This window comes from Panthera leo, chromosome B3 (assembly GCF_018350215.1).
Source record: "Panthera leo isolate Ple1 chromosome B3, P.leo_Ple1_pat1.1, whole genome shotgun sequence".
Classification (NCBI taxonomy): Eukaryota; Metazoa; Chordata; class Mammalia; order Carnivora; family Felidae; genus Panthera; species Panthera leo.
The window spans coordinates 146,730,013-146,748,509 of NC_056684.1; positions in this window are offsets into that span (position 1 = coordinate 146,730,013).

Sequence of the window (18,497 nt, forward strand, 5' to 3'; positions counted from 1 at the left end):
TGCTTTTGTATCTTGCGACTTTTCTGATTTCATGTATCAGTTCTAGCAGACTTTTGGTGGAGTCTATTGGGTTTTCCATGTGTAGTATCATGTCATCTGCAAAAAGTGAAAGCCTGACTTCATCTTTGCCAATTTTGATACCTTTGATTTCCTTTTGTTGTCTGATTGCTGATGCTAGAACTTCCAACACTATGTTAAACAACAGCAGTCAGAGTGAACATCCCTGTCGTGTTCCTGATCTCAGGTGGAAATATCTCAATTTTTCCCCATTGAGGATGATATTAGCTGTGGGGTTTTCATAAATGGCTTTTATGATGTTCAAGTGTGTTCCTTCTATCCCGAGTGTCTTGAGGGTTTTTATTAAGAAAGGATGCTGAAGATTGTCAAATGCTTTCTCTGCATCAGTTGACAAGATCATATGGTTCTTATCTTTTCTTTTATTAATGTGATGTATCACACTGATTGATTTGTGAATGTTGAACCAGGCCTGCAGCCCAGGAATGAATCCCGTTGATCATGGTGAATAATTGTTTTATATGCTGTTGAATTCAATTTGCTAGTATCTTATTGAGAATATTTGCATCCATATTCTTCAGGGATATTGGGCTGTAGTTGTCTTTGTTGTAGGGTCTTTGTTGGGTTTAGGAATCAAAGTAATACTGGCTTCATAGAATGAGTCTGGAAGTTTTCCTTCCCTTTCTATTTTTTTAGAACAGCTTGAGAAGGATAGGTAATATCTCTGCATTAAATGTCAGGTAGAATTCCCCAGGGAAGCCATCTGGTCCTGGACTCTTGTTTGTTGGGATATTTTTAATGACTGATTCAATTTCTTCACTGATTATGGGTCTGTTCAACTTTTCTATTTCTTCCTGTTTGAGTTTTGGACATGTGTGGGTGCTTAGGAATTTGTCCATTTCTTCCAGGTTGTCCAGTTTGTTGGCATATAATTTTTCATAGTATTCCCTGATCATTGTTTGTATTTCTAAGGGTTTGGTTGTAATAATTCTACTTTCATTCATGATTTTATCTATTTGTGTCATCTTCCTTTTCTTTTTGAGAAGGCTGGCTAGAGGTTTATCAATTTTGTTTATTTTTTCAAAAAACCAACTCTTGGTTTCATTGATAGGCTCTTCAGTTTTTTAGATTCTATATTGTTTATTTCTGCTCTGACCTTTATTATTTCTCTTCTTCTGCTGGGTTTAGGGTGTCTTTGCTGTTCTGCTTCTATTTCCTTTATGTGTGCTGTTAGATTTTGTATTTGGGATTTTTCTTGTTTCTTGAGATAGGCTTGGATTACAATGTATTTTCCTCTCAGGACTGCCTTTGCTGCATCCCAAATCATTTGGATTGTTGTATTTTCTTTTCTTTTAATGTTTATTTATTGTTGAGAGAGACAGAGACAGAATGCGAGTGGGTTAGGGGCAGAGAGAGAGGGAGGCACACAATCTAAAGCAGGCTCCAGACTCTGAGCTGTCAGCACAGACCCGGACGTGGGGCTCAGACTCACAAGCTGGGAAGTTGTGACCTGAGCCGAAGTTGGAATCTCAACCGACTGAGCCACCTAGGTGCCCCTGGAGTGTTGTATTTTCATTTTCATTTGTTTCCATATATTTTTTAATTTCTTCTCTAATTTCCTGGGTGACCCATTCATTCTTTAGTAGGGTGTTCTTTAGCCTCCATGCTTTTGGAAGTGTTCCAGACTTTTTCCTGTGGTTGATTTCAGGTTTCATAACATTTTGGTCTGAAACTGTGAATGGAATGATCTGAGTTCTTTAAAACTTATGAAGGGCTGTTTTGTGACCCAGTATGTGATCTATCTTGGAGAATGTTCCATGTGCACTCGAGAAGAAAGTATATTCTGTTGCTTGGGATGCAGAGTTCTAAGTATATCTGTTAAGTCCATCTGATCCAATGTATCATTCAGGGCCCTTGTTTCTTTATTGATCCTGTGTCTGGATGATCTATCCGTTGTTGTATGTGGGGTGTTAAAGTCCCCTGCAGTGATCACATTCTTATCAATAAGGTTGCTTATGTTTGTAATTATTTTATATATTTGGGTGCTCCCATATTCGGTGCATAGACATTTATAATTGTTAGCTCTTCCTGATGGATAGACCCTGTAATTATTATATAATGCCCTTGTTCACCTCTTGTTACAGCCTTTAATTGAAAGTCTAGTTTGTCTGATATACGTATGGCTACTCCAGCTTTCTTTTGACTTCCAGTAGCATGATAGCTATCCATTCCCTCAATTTCAATCTGAAGGTGTCCTCAGGTCTAAAATGAGTCTCTTGTAGACGGCAAATAGATGGGTCTTGTTTTTTTATCCATTCTGATACCCTATGTCTTTTGGTTGGAGCATTTAGTCCATTTACATTCAGTCTTATCGAAAGTTATGTGTTTAGAGTCATTGTTATATCTTTAGGTTTCATGCTTGTAGTGATGTCTCTGGTACTTTGTGGTCCTTGTAACATTTCACTTACAGAATCCCCCTTAGGATCTCTTGTAGGGCTGGTTTAGTGGTGATGAATTCCTTCCATTTTTGTTTGTTTGGGAAGACCTTTATCTTTCCTATTCTGAATGACGGACTTGCTGGATAAAGGATTCTTGGCTGCATTTCTGGTCCTCACATTGAAGATTTCCTGCCATTCCTCTCTGGCCTGCCAAGTTTCAGTAGATAGGTCTGTCACTACTCTTATGGATCTCACTTTGTAAGTTAGAGCATGTTTATCTCTAGCTGCTTTCAGAATTTTCTCTTTATCCTTGTATTTTGCCAGTTTTATTATGATATATCGTGCAGAAGATCAATTCAAGTTACAACTGAAGGGAGTTCTCTGTGCCTCTTGGATTTCAATGCCTTGTTCCTTCCCCAGATCAGGGAAGTTCTCAGGTATGATTTGTTCAAGTACACCTTCAGCCCCTTTCTCTCTCTCTTCCTCTTCTGGAATTCCTATGATACAGATATTGTTCCATTTGATTGCATCACTTAGTTCTCTAATTTTCCCCTCATACTCGTGGATATTTTTCTCTCTCTTTTTCTCAGCTTCCTCTTTTTCCATAATTTTATCCTCTAATTCACCTATTCTCTTCTCTGCGTCTTCAGTCCATGCTATGGCAGCCTCCATTTTATTTTGCACCTCATTTATAGTGTTCTTTAGCTCCTCATGACTATTTCTTAGTCCCTTGATCTCTGTAGTAATAGATTCTCTGCTTTCTTCTGTGCTTTTTTTCAAGCCCAGTGATTACTTTTATGACTATTATTCTAAATTCTTGTTGTGTTGTAGTGCTTAAATCATTTTTGATCAATTCGTTAGGTGTTGCTACTTCCTGGAGTTTCTTTTGAGGCGAGTTCTTCCGTTTCACCATTTTTGGTAGTCCCTGTGGTAGCTCCAAACTGCAGGGCACTTCCCCTGTGCTGTCTGGTGTCACTTGTGTTGGTGGGCGGGGCTGCAGTCAGACCCAATGTCTTTCGCCAGCCCACCGCTGGGGCCACAGTCACACTGGTGTGTACCTTATCTTACCCTTTCCAACGGGCAAGATTCACTGTGGAGTGGTGTGGCCCCTGTCTGTGCTGCTTGCACACTTCCAGGCTTGGGGTGCTGCTTCGATAGGATCTGGCATATTAGCCAGGGTGGGTCCACAAGGTGCACAGTCGTGGGAGGGGTAGGCTTAGCTCACTTTGCAATCAGTGGTCCCCTGTGGTAGGGGCCCTGAAGCACCAGGATTGAGGCAGAACCGTCAGAGGGATGGATCCATAGAAGCACAGTGTTGGGCGTTTGCCTGAGGCAAGCAAGTTTGGTGACAGGAACTGGTTCCCTTTGGGATTTCAGTTGGGGGATGGGAGGGGGAGATGGCGCTGGCCACTGCCTTTGTTCCTGCTGAGCTGAGCTCTGTCTTCCGGGACTCATCAACTCTGCCTCCAGGTGTCCTCTTACTCTCCCCGCTCTCTGAGAGCAGAGCTGTTGACTTTTAGCATCCCAGATGTTAAGCCCTGCTGGCTGTCAGAACTCACAGAGTCCGGCCCCTCAGCTTTTTCAAGCCAGACTTTGGGGGCTGTGACTTTCTGGGCGGTCTCCCCCTCCACTGCCCTGGCTCCCTCCCTCCCGTCCGTATAGCATGCACCTCCTCTCTGCCCTTACTACCTGCTTACGTAGGCTTCTTGTGTGTGCTTGGCTCTGGAGAGTCCGTTCGGCTAGTCTTCTGGAAGTTTTCTGGGTTATTTAGGCTGATGTGGGTGGTTTCTAAGCGATCAGCATCATAAGGTGTTCTCCTAAGCTTCCATCTTCCCCTCTCTCCCCAAATAGGAATATTTTTAATAGAAATTGAAAGTAAAAATGAAGTATTTTCTCTTGCCCCCCAAACGCAGGCTATCGGACAGCCAGCGAGGCATCTGAATGCCCTTGGTGTGGTTCAGATCCTTCTTGGGAAATACCACCTCAGAGGAGATGTAGCACCATGAGGGATGATCTTGAGAACCTTTGACAGGAGCCAGCACTGCCCAGAATGCACACAGCAAGAGGGACACACTTAGTGTGACCTGGCCCTCTGCCAGCCTCATGCCTCTGCTCAGGGACATCTGCCAGGGAGAATGGATAAATGGAGGATCGTCAGCAAAGCCAGATCTAGACCATCTGACAAAACAGAGGGCTGTACCGGGTGGCCAGCACCCTACACCTTGGGGCCACCTGTGGGGTTAGGTAACAGTCACAGGGTGTGGCATTGGGTGACCCTGCTCATCAGTTCACCTGGGGTGGATGTGGGAGAGTCAGGTGGGCCATGGTCAACAGTGCTCACATGGACATGGGTAGGGACTTGGACCCAGAAACACTGCTCTATTCAACACATTCCATCTTTTCTCCTTCTACTTGGATACGGGATATGCAATTATAACACACTGGACTTCTCTACCAATTCCATGTCCTGTGGTACTGCTGGGTCACTTTCTCTGGATGACTGCTTTTCCTCATTATGGAGACCAATGCTTCCTACTTCCATGGGATATGGAGATAGACTGTCAATTTTACCTTTGTACCTACTGAAAAACATCGCTTTGTAATTTTACATGTCTTATTCTGGTTGGCTATTAGTTTGCAAGCCATTTGATCCTTTTGGTTGTTGCTTTGAAGCTTCCTCTGAGTTTACTGAGGAAACATTTCCCAGTATTCTGTGTCATGATTGGTGAAGTAATGAGATATTTACAGAAATAACTTAAATATGGTAAATGACCATGTTTATTATAAGATTCTATGAGTTGAGATGAACATAATCAAGTTACAGGACAACCGAGTAACCACAGGTCAAAGAAATGTATCCTTCTCAGGTCTATCCAAACCCTTCCCTTTGCACACCAATCAGTTTCCTATCTCTCCCTTTCTCTCTGGGCCTCGTGTGTTCTCTGTCTCAAAAATAAATAAACATTACAAAATAAAGATACGTACAGGTCAGTGATATTTAATGGAGAACCCAGAAATAATCCCCTCCATCTTTGGTCAGCTGAATTTTGACAAGAGCAGACAACATGACATTGGGGAGCAAATGGTCTTTTTAATAAAGGGTGCTAGACAGCTGGCTATCCATGTGCAGAGGAATGAAATTGCGTCCATATCTCACACCATATACAAACATCAAATCAAAATGGATCAACAGTTTAAATGTAAAATTATGACCTCTGGAAGCAATATATCGAGATAAATCTTCATGACCATTGGGTTTAGCAATGCTGTTAGAGATGACACCAAAGCACAAGCAAGGAGAGAAAAAGTAGATAAATTTAATTTTCTCAACATTAGAAACCTTTGTACACCAGAAGATGCTATCCCCAAAGTGAAAAGACAGGGCCTAAGGGAAGACAATATTTGCACAGTATTTGTCTGCTAAGAGCCTGTTATGCAGAATGTATAAAGAGTTTTTACAACTCATCAACAAAAAGACAACCCAATTTTTAATATGGACAAAGGATTTGGATATATCTTTCCCCAGCGCAATCATACAAATGGTGAATACCACTTGAAAAGACATTAAACATCAATAGTCCTTATGGAAATGGAGATTTAAACCACAGTGAGATACCCTTTTACACGCACTAAAAATGCTCTAATCAATACAACTATAAAATAACAAATGTTGGTAAAGATGTTGAGAAATTGGAACCCTTCAACCTTGCTTGTGGAAATGTAAAATGGTGGAGACTATGTGTAAAAGAGTTTGGCAATTCCCCCCCCCCAAAAAAAAAGATAAAAACATAGAATTACCATATGGCCCAACAATCCTACTCCTAGATGTATATCTCGAAGATTGAAAACAGTTGTTTAAACAAAGTGCATGTGCACATACATAGCAGTACTGTTCACAATAGCTACATTGTAGAAACTATGCAAATGCCTATCGGTGTGTGAATGGATAAACAACCTGGGGCAGTCCCTTAAACAGGAATATTATTCTGTCATACAAAGGAATAAAGTAAAATGTTGTGGCTGTAGAGAATACTGGTTTCTCAGAAAGCTATCACAGAACTCCACATCTGCACTTACATCTGGAAATTTAAAGCAAAGCCTTGAGCAGGTATTCATGTTCCCGTATTCATAGCAGCTTCTTCACAACAGCCAAAAGATGGAAGCAACCCAAGTAAGTATTCACAGGTGAGTAAATAAACAAAATGTAGTATATACACAATGGAATATAATTCAGCCTTCAAAAGGAAGAGAGTTGTGACACACTAGCACACCGACTGAACTTGGCAGTCATTATGCTGAGTGAAATGAGCCAGTGACAGAAGGAAAATACACTATGGTTCCACTTAAGTGAGGTGTCCAGAAAAGTCATACTCAGAGACACCAAGTAGAATGTGGCTGTAGGGGCCGAGGGGAACGGGGAATTGGGATTTAGGGTTTAATAGATACAGAGTTTCCCTCGGGGAACATGACAACGTTCTGGAGATGGATGTACAACAGTGTGAATGCAGTTAATGCCAGACAACTGTATGCTTAAAGTGACTTACGTGGTAAGTGTTATGTTACATACATTTAATCAGAATTTAAAAAGGAAGGACTGATACACGTCACAACATGGGTGAATGCAGAAAACATCCTCAGTGACAGAATCCATCCACAAAAGGCCAATTCGGAACCATCTTGCTATTTTTTTTTAACATTTATTATTTATTGTTGAAAAAGAGAGACAGAGACAGGTCATGATAGGGGGAGGGGTTAGCAAGAGGGAGACACAGAATCTCAAGCAATCTGTAGGCTCTGAGCTGTTAGCACACAGCCAGAAGCAGGTGCTCGAACCCATCAACTTCGAGATCACGACCTGATGTGAACTCGGCGTTTAGCAGACTGAGACCCCAGGAGCCGCAGGAACCACCTTGCTCTTTAAATCCCCCCAGGTTACACAGATAGGGGAAAGTCTCAGGAGCACTTCCCCAAAAGAACCCAGATCAGATTGGGAAAAGACATTTCACAGTGGGGCAGGTGGGGACACTTGAAGCGGGCCTGTGGTCTGGGTTCCAATGTGGAAACGCAGGATTTCCTCATTTGGGGTTCTGTGGTGGTTTCTCGGGAGGGTGTCCTTGTTTGGGGTAAAACGCACCAAAGTATCTCGTGAAGTGGCAAACGCGGTAAAGAAACGAGCGTCCAGGTAAAGCGTATTTACGCTGCTGTGACACGTTCACTGCACGTCTGAAATCACAGAGTAAGGTACTCCTCCAACAACCGTGTCAGCCCCACACGATAGAAGCAAGAGAGGGGTCAAACGCTGTGACGTAGGCCCACGCCCAGACCCAGCTCACCCAGGCGGAGAGGCCACGGGCCCTGCAGGAGGCAGCACGTGAGCCAGAGGCACGTGGGAGGGTTCTATTGGTGGCCACGTGTCTGGGTGCAGCGGAAGCAGTGGGATTTGGAATTCCGGTTGTCCGCAAGACACCACTAAGAAGCTGTTAGAACTGCGAAAAGCAATGAAGGGACATCTCCCGGAAGTGGACTCGGGAGGCGGGGAGGGGAGGCTGGAAGGCGGAGCCCACCACCCAGGTCAGGCTGGGGAACAACCCACGGCTACAGACCCAAGATTAGAACCCTCCGCGGAGAGAACCCCCCGGCTCAGGCCCCACCAGGGGAAGCCTTGCCCTGCGGCCCCTGCAGGAAACCCACCGCGCCTGCAGCTGGGCCCGGGAGGCGCCTGCCCGCCCTGCAGCCCTGCTTTCCTCCTGCGGACTTCGCTTCAAAACCACGCTCCCAACTTCCTCTTCTCCGCGAAACAGCGTTCGTCTCCGTGTGCTCCCCACTCGGCCGCGGTTTTGCCACAGCTTGCTGGGCCCGGATGGCAATTCTCCGCTACTCCTGAAGAAACCCACTTTGGCTGGTAACATAACTGGCGGGTTATTTCCAAGGGCAACGGAAGGAGCAACGAGGACACTCGCAGGATAGGAGAGCAGCACACACACACCACGTGCACGTCTGCACGCTCCTGACGACCCGTCGGAAAGAAAGGAAGAGACGGTGCCATTTGCAACCGCGGCGGAAGGAACGACGTGCCCCAGAGGAAATCTGAGCAAGGAGGTGGCAGGCCTGCTGTCCCAGGACAGGGCACTGGGGACAGAAACGGCGGAAGACGCACGGGGAAGGAGAGCTGCTCTGTGCTCCTGGCCGCGGAGGAACCGCCCCTGTGAGCACGTCTGTCCTGCCCGGAGCCATCTGCAGCTCCGGGGTGTCGCACAGAAGTCCCCACGGCGCCGTCGCAGGCTCGGGAGGGACACCCCGCCCCGCGCGGAGGCCGAAGGGACCCGCGAGGCCAGAGCGGCGGGAGTGCGAGCTCCGCCAGGGGAGCCCGCTCCTGGACCGCGAACCGCATGAGGCAGCGGCGGGAACCGAGTGGGCGCGGAGCAGGAAGACGGCCGCGCGGCCCCGCCGCCCGGCGCCGGTGAGGTAAGCCCCGCGGGGGACACAGTGTCACCGCGCACGAAGCCGCGCAGGGTCCTTTCCCCCCAGGGTCTGGCGAACAGCGCCCCCCTCAGCCTCCAGGTTCCGGAAGCTCCTCTTCCCGGGGCCTGGCTTTGTCCTCGCCTGCTCCTCCCTTGGCGGGACCTGAGGGGACCGGGTTGTTGTCAGTGTGGACGCGGGGCCACGTCCCCCTGAATCCTCCACAGTGGGTCCTGAGGAGACCGGGTTCTTGTCGGTGTGGACGCAGGGCCACGTCCCTCTGAATCCTCCACAGTGGGCCCTAGGAGACCGGGTTGTTGTCAGTGTGGACGCGGGGCCACGTCCCCCTGAATCCTCCACAGTGGGTCCTGAGGAGACCGGGTTCTTGTCAGTGTGGACGCAGGCCCAAGTCCTCCCGAATCCTCCACAGCGGGTTCTGACGAAACCTGGTCTTGTCGGTGTGGACACGGGCCCTCGTCTCCCCGAAGTCTCCACAGAAGGTCCTGTGGAGACCGGGTTCTTGTCAGTGTGGACACGGGGCCACGTCCCCCTGAATCCTCCACAGTGGGTCCTGAGGAGACCTGGTTCTTGTCCGTGTGGACGTGGGCACTCGTCCACCCGAAGTCTCCACAGCGGGTCGTGAGGACACCGGGTTCTTGTCAGTGTGGACGCAGGGCCACGTACCCCTGAATCCTCCACAGTGGGTCCTGAGGAGACTGGGTTCTTGTCAGGGTGGGCACGGGCCCTCGTCTCCCCGAAGTATCCACAGCGGGTCCTGAGGTGACCCGGTTCTTGTCTGTGTGGACACCGGCCCAGGTCCTCCCGAATCCTCCATAGCGGTTCCTGACGAAACCGGGTTCTTGTCGGTGTGGACACGGGCCCTCGTCTCCCCGAAGTCTCCACAGCGGGACCTGATGAGACCGGGTTCTTGTCAGTTTGGACGCGAGCCCTCGTCTTCCTGAATCCTCCACAGCGGGTCCTGTGGAGGCTGAGTTCTTGTCAGTGTGGACGCAGGGCCACGTCCCTCTGAATCCTCTACAGTGGGTCCTGAGGAGACTGGGTCCTTGTCTGTGTGGACGCGGGGCCACGTCCCCCTGAATCCTCCACAGTGGGTCCTGAGGAGACTGGGTTCTTGTCCGTGTGGACGCAGGTCCAGTTCCTTCCAAATCCTCCACAGCGAGTCCTGAAAAGCCGGATTCTTGTTGGTGTGGGCACGGGACCTTGTACGCCCGAAGTCTCCACAACGGATCCTAAGGAGACCGGGTTCTTGTCGGTGTGGACGTGGGCCCTGGTCCACACAGAGTCTCCACAGTGGGTCCTGATGAAACTGGTTCTTGTCAGCGTGGACACGGGCCCTCATACTCCTGAATCCTCTGCCGCCGGTCCTGAGGGGACCGGGTTCTTGTAGGTTTGGATGTTGGCCCTCGTCCTCTCGAATCCTCCACAGTGGGTCCTGAGGGGACCGGGTTCTTGTCTGTGTGGACGCAAGCCCAGGTCCTCCCGAATCCTCCACAGCGGTTCCTGATGAAACCGGGTTCTTGTCGGTGTGGACACGGGCCCTCGTCTCCCCGAAGTCTCGGATTCTTGTCGGTTTGGACGCGGGCCCTCGTCTTCCTGAATCCTCCACAGCGGGTCCTGTGGAGGCTGAGTTCTTGTCAGTGGGGACGCAGGGCCACGTCCCTCTGAATCCTCCACAGTGGGTCCTGAGGAGACTGGGTCCTTGTCTGTGTGGACGCCGGCCCGGGTCCTCCCGAATCCTCCACAGCGGGTCCTGACGAAACCGGGTTCTTTTCGGTGTGGACCTGGGCCCTCGTCCTCTGGAATCCTCCACAGGGGGTCCTGATGAAACCGGTTCTTATCAGCATGGATGCATGCCCTCCTCCGCCGGAAGTCTCCACAGTGGGTCCTGAGATCAGGTTCTTGTCACGTGGACAGGAACCTATGTCGTCCTGTTCCCCCACTGTGCATGTAATGGCACAGACTTAAGGTCAGAGTGGTCCTTCATGAAGAGCTCCTTAGATGGTGTTGTCAAGGGCCTCTCCTCCAGGTTGGAAATGGTCAAGGATCTTGGGCGCATGACACAAGGCAAAAACAAAGAACAAAAACCCCACACTCCTTGAATTGTCCCCATTCTATCTTAGAGGTGGATTGGGTCTCTCCCAGTGGGCCTGTGCTGCCATGCCATAAAAATCCAGGTCCCAGGAATCAGAGCTTCTTTCTTCCTACCTCTGTGGGCTCTGGGGGCTTGGGGAGAGTCTTCCTCAGAGCCTTCCCCCTTTTTTGTCTGTGTCTCCTGCCCTGTGCCTTGGCGTGCTTGTCATGGTCTTTTGATAGAGTGAAAAGTCTGGAGGCTCCTCTAGGGTGTCTCTGTAAACAGGCTGTGGATACTTTGAGTTTTTCAGTGAATGATAACTTTGGCAGTCTTGGACCAATCCAGCCAGCTGCAGCATGTCAAGTGCTGTAAGCAACAGCTCGGAGCCAGTGACGAAGACCCACAAAAGCCAATCAATGTCCTTGTCTCCCTCCCTTTGGACAAATGATTCCAGGAAGCCTTGCATTTCCATGATGGTATAGTGCCTGTCACCCTTTCTGTCTCTCACGCTGGTCCTTGGACATGTAGGTGTAGTGGATCGTGACAGGGAAAATCTGGGATAGAAGTTATTTCTTCCCAGAGTCATGTTCTGTGGCCTCCCACACTGAGGTGTCCCACCCAATACCTGACAGGTGGGGAGCCATTGGCGACAGCAGCGAGGATTGCAGCCACTAGGGGGAGCTTGCCATGGCCAAGCCCTCCACCCTGGGTGCCATGATGCTCCTTGTAGATTTGCCTCCATCACTAGCTAGGCCTGGCTAATCAAGCACAACACCACGGTGCTGGCCGCAACACAGTGGACCAAGCAGCTGGCGTCTTCTTCAACACTAATCTAGGAACACTGTTCTCGGTGTCCACCTCCTTTGGAGGTGAATAGGAAATACACACCCCTGCACCCAGACTGGTGCCTGCTTGTTGGTCTCTGCAGGGAGTCTGACCTTTCATGGCACTGATAATTTAGGGTGAGGGTTTCTGGCAACACCTGGCATAAGCCCAAATCAAAGCTACAGACCACCAGCAAGCACCAGCTCCTTCCCACAGCAGCTGAGACGTGAGGGTGAGGAATGAGTGAGCCATTCTTAGGTCTAAGGCATTGTAGGGGGGCATCAGCTAGGCTCCCAATCCCATCCTTGGGGATAAATGTATTGTGGGACTCAGCTTCTTGACTGAATTAAGAACATGTAGACTGTGACCTGCTGAAGGAAGTGGCAACAGCAAGTCACAGTGGGTGACAGGCAGCTCCCTAGGTATCTGAGCCCTCGTTTGGGGTACATGAGATGTGTGGGCCCCTTGTGACTGAAGGTGGGGTTTCAGTACACCCCCAACAAAGGAAATGGAAGCACAGGATTTATGGCTTACAGAGCCCGGAACAAGAGGGCACAAGGACCCAGGGAAGGGCAGGCCTCCATCCCACATTCGCCATGATCAGGACATAGAAAACAGGGTAGCAAGTACAGGATTTCTTGGGAGTGGATGGGGCTGAATTCGCTAACTTTCACAGGCTCACCTCTGTGTTATTCTAGAAGGTGCTTGGGAAACCAAAGTGGGAACCCTAGGCAGATTCTTATCTACGGTTAAACTCACTGAAAAGTAGGCAAGAGAAAGAGAGTAGGGATTCACCTTTCCCGGTCTCCCTCTGGATGCCAGAGTCATCCATAGACACTTGTGCCTACCTTGCTGATTGATGTATGGGGTGCTCCTTTCAGCTTCATGGTCTCAGTCTCCCACATTTGGAAATTTGCTCTCCAGAGAGACACAGCTTGGGCTAGTGGAACCTAATGCCAGTCCCCTTCCCTCACAGCCCGCAGACACGCCCGTGTGGACAGGCAGTATGGGTGGGTGGTAGCCCTCCATTATCCTGAGCCCACATGGGACTGGGGGAAGACAGATTACCTGGAGAATGAGAAACTTTTCAGTCCACAACAGCATAGTTTTGGAGAAAACTCATGAAGTTGCCAATAAAGGAGCTTGTGTCAACTTCTCTTAATTCTGGAAACAGACACTTCCGCTCAAGACACAGCTCTGACTCAGGTCCTCTTCCCAGAAACTAAGGCTCATTTTGGGCTCTTACAGGTTTAAAAACTACATAAAAGCCAGAAGCATGCAGTTTTCAAGTTTTATTTCAGAGTGCTGGTCGGTGACCCATGAGAGACCTGGTGTCAGAGCTGTGATGTGCCTGAGGACCCCTGTGTCTCCCGCAGACCCTTGGAAACGTGGATGTCAGCTGTGCCGCCTCAATACTGTATTTTTACAGATGCACCAGATGCATTGTCTATAGTTGTTCAGGGGTCTGGAGGCTAAATTATGGATTGTCTTCTCCAAAAATCTCTTCCTTAACTTTCTCTGTGTTTATAGTTCTGACATTTCCAGAAACAACAAAGAGGAATGCAGCTATTATGGCATAAATGTGACCAAAACCCACTCTGAGATATACCATGGATTCATGACTTTGCCTGACTGGCTGAATTCTTCTGGGAGGGGTCCACAGTCTGTGCTCCCACCAGTGCCTTGTCCGTGCACCATGGAGGATCCCAGGCTGTGTGGCAGTGGCAGTTCCTGTTATGGTTGCACATCCCTCTGTGACTGCATTTCTCTGGGATACAGTCATAATTCAGCTGAGCCCCACTGCCAGTGCAGTAGGTATCCCGACAGAACTATCCAGAAGCACAGGAAATACCAGTTCTCACATGAGGAATCTGGGTTGTTCCTGTGCTACGATGTGAATCCAGCCCCAAACATCAGAACCCTGGATCTCAGACAGATGGAATCCAACATGTTCTTGCAGCTGAGGGAGATGTGTGACATTCCTACACTGCAGCCTTCCACAAGGCACGCCAGTATGGGAACAGGTTCAGCGTTGACTTCCCCAGGGTGTTCTGTGGTGTCCATGTCGGCTGCCTTTTTGATTTATGGTATAGCAGACATCTTCACCTTTCCCAGAATTTCTGCCAAAGCTTTCTTGGCAGTGAATAGTGCGGTCAGTGCAGTTTCCATGATAGCAGCAGCCCTCTTCAGTGCACCCGGTTCCATCTTGCATATGGAAGTCACAGGGTATGCCAAGGTCACCCCATGGCAGAACTCTGGAAGATCACGTATATTTTGGAGTGGTCTGCAGAGTGTCCTAGCAGCGGAGTTGGTGCAGTCTGTATAGCGTCTGCCTGTATTACATTTGCCCCCAGGCATTAAGATACAATCACGCATACAGCCTAGATTGCTGTAGCACTGGTTGAATGAGCCGCAGTCACACTGCTTTCCTGGATCCACTATGTAGTTTCCATAATGATAGTGGGTCAGGCTTTTATTTAAATGCACCATTTCAGTGTTGAACATGCACTTGCCTGTTCCACAATTCATTATGTGCTGCATATGAATGAAGGAACAGTTACTGAAAGCTTCCATTATACCAGTTAGTTGGGTCCTAAGGCAGTTGGAACTTTTTTGGCAAGCACATTCATCAGTGTCAATGCACAAGCCACAATTTCTTGCCATCTGATGCGTTGGTATGACAGAAAAGAGTAAATAATGTCTGCCTAAATAACCCAGAATGATGGCATATAACCCATTGGTGGATGGCATATAAAATATACAACTGGAGTGCAATGAACCTCATGGGGCCCATCTCAAATCACATTAAGGGTGAATGTGTTTTAAGAAATCGAAAATACTTTGACTCATCCTACTGAAGAGACAAAAGGACTCTGATGGAACACATAATTGCCCGCGTGAGCTTGATGTCTCTCACTATAAATGACCATGAAACCAATAACTTACATCGATACCATGAAATATTGACTCAATTAAGCTAACTAGCCTTATTCGGAATTGGGCACTTTTTTCCACGTGGTTAACACACTATACATTGTTTTGAAACTGAGAGCAAGTCCTTTGAAAATTCCATGATGGGATGAATAGAACTTACTAGAGATCCTTGGGGCTGCACTGGCATTTCCTTGAGGAACAGGGGGTCCCCTGTCCTCCTTATATCCTAGGTTATAAGTAGGTCCCATTGCATAGATGTCTGCGACTATCTGAGAAACAAAGTGTTCAAACCATTGGAAATCACCGAGGGGTCTCATTTCATAGGCAAGTTAATCCAACTTCATGATATCTTCAAGGCTGCCATAGCCTGTGTCGATTGTGACCATGGAAAGAGGAATCTCCTCCAGGTAGCCAAGGTAGTAACAGTCTGGAGGCATGAAAGTGTAGTCAGGATGCTCCCTGAGCATCCTGAGTCATCATCAGCAGAGTCTGGACCAAAAGAGTTTCTTGTGCCGCATGTGCATAACATGTCTCTTGCCCCCAAAACGCAGGCTATAGGACGGACAGCCAGGCCTCTGAATGCCTTTGCTGTGGTGCAGCTCCTTCTTGGGAATTACCACCTCAGAGGAGACGTAGCGCCATGAGGGATGCCCTTGAGAACCCTGCACAGGAGCCAGCACTGCCCAGAGTGCAAAGAGCAAGAGGGGCGCCCTCAGGGTGACCTGGCCCTCGGCCAGCCTCATGCCCCTGCTCAGAGACATCTGCCAGTGAGAATGGATAAATGGAGGATCCTCAGCAAAGCCAGGTCTAGACCATCAGACAGAATAGAGGGCTGTGCCAGGTGGCCAGCACCCTGCACCTGGGGGCCCCCTGTGGGGTTCAGCAACAGTCCCAGGGTGTGGCATTGTGTGACCCTGCACATCAGTTAGGCTGGGGTAGATATGGGAGGGGCAGGTGGGCCATGGTCAAGAGTGGTCACATGGACATGGGTAGGGATTTGGACCCAGAGGCATGGCTCTAGTCAACACCTTTAATCTTTCCTCCAGCTACTTGCATATGGGCTATGCAGTTATATCACCCTTAACTTCTCTACCAATTCCATGTCCTATGGTACTGCTGGGTCACTTTCTTTGGATGACTACTTTTCCTCATTACAGAGACCACTGCTTTTGCTTCCTTGTGTTGTGGAGGTAAACATTGTCAATTTTACCTTTATGGGTGATGCAAAAAATCGCTTTGTAGTTTTGTGTGTCTTATTCTCCTTGGCTATTAGTTTGCAAGCCATTTGATCCTTTTGGTTTTTGCTTTGAAGGTTCCTCTGAGTTCACTGAGGAAAACATTTGTCAGTATTCTGAGTGATGATTGGTGAACTACAAGGTTGTATTTTAGTATTTTCTTATGCCAGCTGGGGAGAAGAGAAAGTACTGCTGACCATGTGTGAGCCCCAGGGGTTTTCTCCTCTAATCCCTTATGGTGGTTCTTTCCTGGCCTCTGGCAGTCTCCTCCCATGTAGTTTGGTTCTCTCTTCAGCTGGAGATGGAGGGGAGTTGAGGTTACTTTGGCAGCTTGCACCATGGAGTCTGCCCATGATCAAAAGATGGTATTGACCATGGCACCGCCTTGCTTGTTTAAGTACCCTCTACTGCTTTAAAATGCCCTGGGTCAGGGAGAAACCTCAGAGGTGGCGTTTGGACAAGAGTTTGCCTTTTCCCCAGTGGCTGGCCTTCTGAATATAGCTCAAATTAATTTCCCACCCAAACTAAAACTTTGAACATTGACCTTTCCAGCAACAGGCAGCTGAATTTGGGTTTTGATAACAATGAAATGGAGAGTGGAATGGCAGTTGCCAGGGCCTGGCAGGGAGGGTCAATGAGGAGTAGATCTCAAGGGCTATGATTTTGTGTTATGCAAGATGACAAGTTTTAAAGGGGTCTCCACATCATTACCCCTGTAATTATCAATACTGTAATGTATGGTTAAAATTTTGTGAAGAGTGTGGGTCTCCTTTTCAGTGAGATCTTACCACAATATAAAAGTGGAAGACACGAGTTTTGCTTCTCACACAACAGTGTGCTGAACTGCCTGGACACACTCTCTACTGATAATTTGAAAACAATTAAAAAAAACTTATATGGTTTGAAAACTAACCCTGAGGATATGTCATTTACAGATATCTTCTTCCATTCCCTAGGTTGCTTTTTTGTTTTGTTGATTGTTTCCTTCACTGTGCAGAAGCTTGCTATTTTGAGGTAGTCTTTCTCTATATATAATTTTCTTGTATTATATTAATGTAAATTCAATCTGTTAACATACAGCGTAGTACTCATTTTAGGGGTAGAATTTAGAGAACCATTGCATACATATAACACCCAGTTCTCATTTCACCCAGTGCCCTCCTTAATGGCCACATGCCATTTAGCCCATCTCCCCCACTTCCCCTCAGTTTGTTCTCTGTATTTAAGAGTGTCTTCTGGTTTCCTCCCTCTCTGTTTTGATTTATTTTATTTTTCCTTTCTGTATGTTGTGTTTCTTATATTCCACTAATGTGTGAAATCATAGGATATTTGACTTTTTCTTTTTTTTTTTTTTTTTTTTATTTTTTAATATATGAAATTTACTGTCAAATTGGTTTCCATACAACACCCAGTGCTCATCCCAAAAGGTGCCCTCCTCAATACCCATCACCCACCCTGCCCTCCCTCCCACCCCCCCATCAACCCTCAGTTTGTTCTCTGTTGGTGGGAATGCAAATTGGTGCAGCCGCTCTGGAAAGCAGTGTGGAGGTTCCTCAGAAAATTAAAAATAGACCTACCCTATGACCCAGCAATAGCACTGCTAGGAATTTTTCCAAGGGATACAGGAGTACTGATGCATAGGGGCACCTGTACCCCAATGTTTATAGCGGCACTCTCAACAATAGCCAAATTATGGAAAGAGCCTAAATGTCCATCAACTGATGAATGGATAAAGAAATTGTGGTTTATATACACAATGGAATACTACGTGGCAATGAGATATTTGACTTTTTCTGACTGACTTGTTCCACTTAGCATAATACACTGTAGTTCCATCCACATTATTGTAATTGGCAAGATGTCATTCTTTTTGATGGCTAAGTAATATTGCATTGTATATATTTACCACCTCTTCTTTATGCATTCATGTGTTGATGAATATTTGGGCTGTTCCACAATTTGTTTTTTGTTGATAAGGCTGCCATAAAGATTGGGATGCACGTGCCCTTTCGAATCAGCATTTTGGTATCCTTTGGATACCTTTGGTATCCTTGGATAAATGCAATTGCTTGATCACAGGATAGTTCCGTTTTTCATTTTTTGAGGAATCTCCACACTGTTTTCCAGAGTGGCTGCGCCAGTTTGCATTACCATCAACAGTGCGAAAGGGTTTCGCTTTCTCTGCATCCTTGCTGACATTTTGTGTTTTCTGAATTGTTAATTTTAGTCATTGTGACAGGTGTGAGTTGGTATCTCATTGTGGTTTTGCTTTATATTTCACTGATGAAGAGTGTTGTTGAGCATCTTTATTCGTGTCTTTTTGCCATCTGGATGTCTTCTTTGGAAAAATATGTATTCATGTCTTCTGCCCATTTCTTCACTGGATTATTTGTTTTTTGAGTGTTGAGTTTGGTAAGTTCTTTATAGATTTTGGATACTAACCCATTGTCTGAGATGTCATACAAATATCTCCCCCCATTTTGTCAGTTGCCTTTTAGT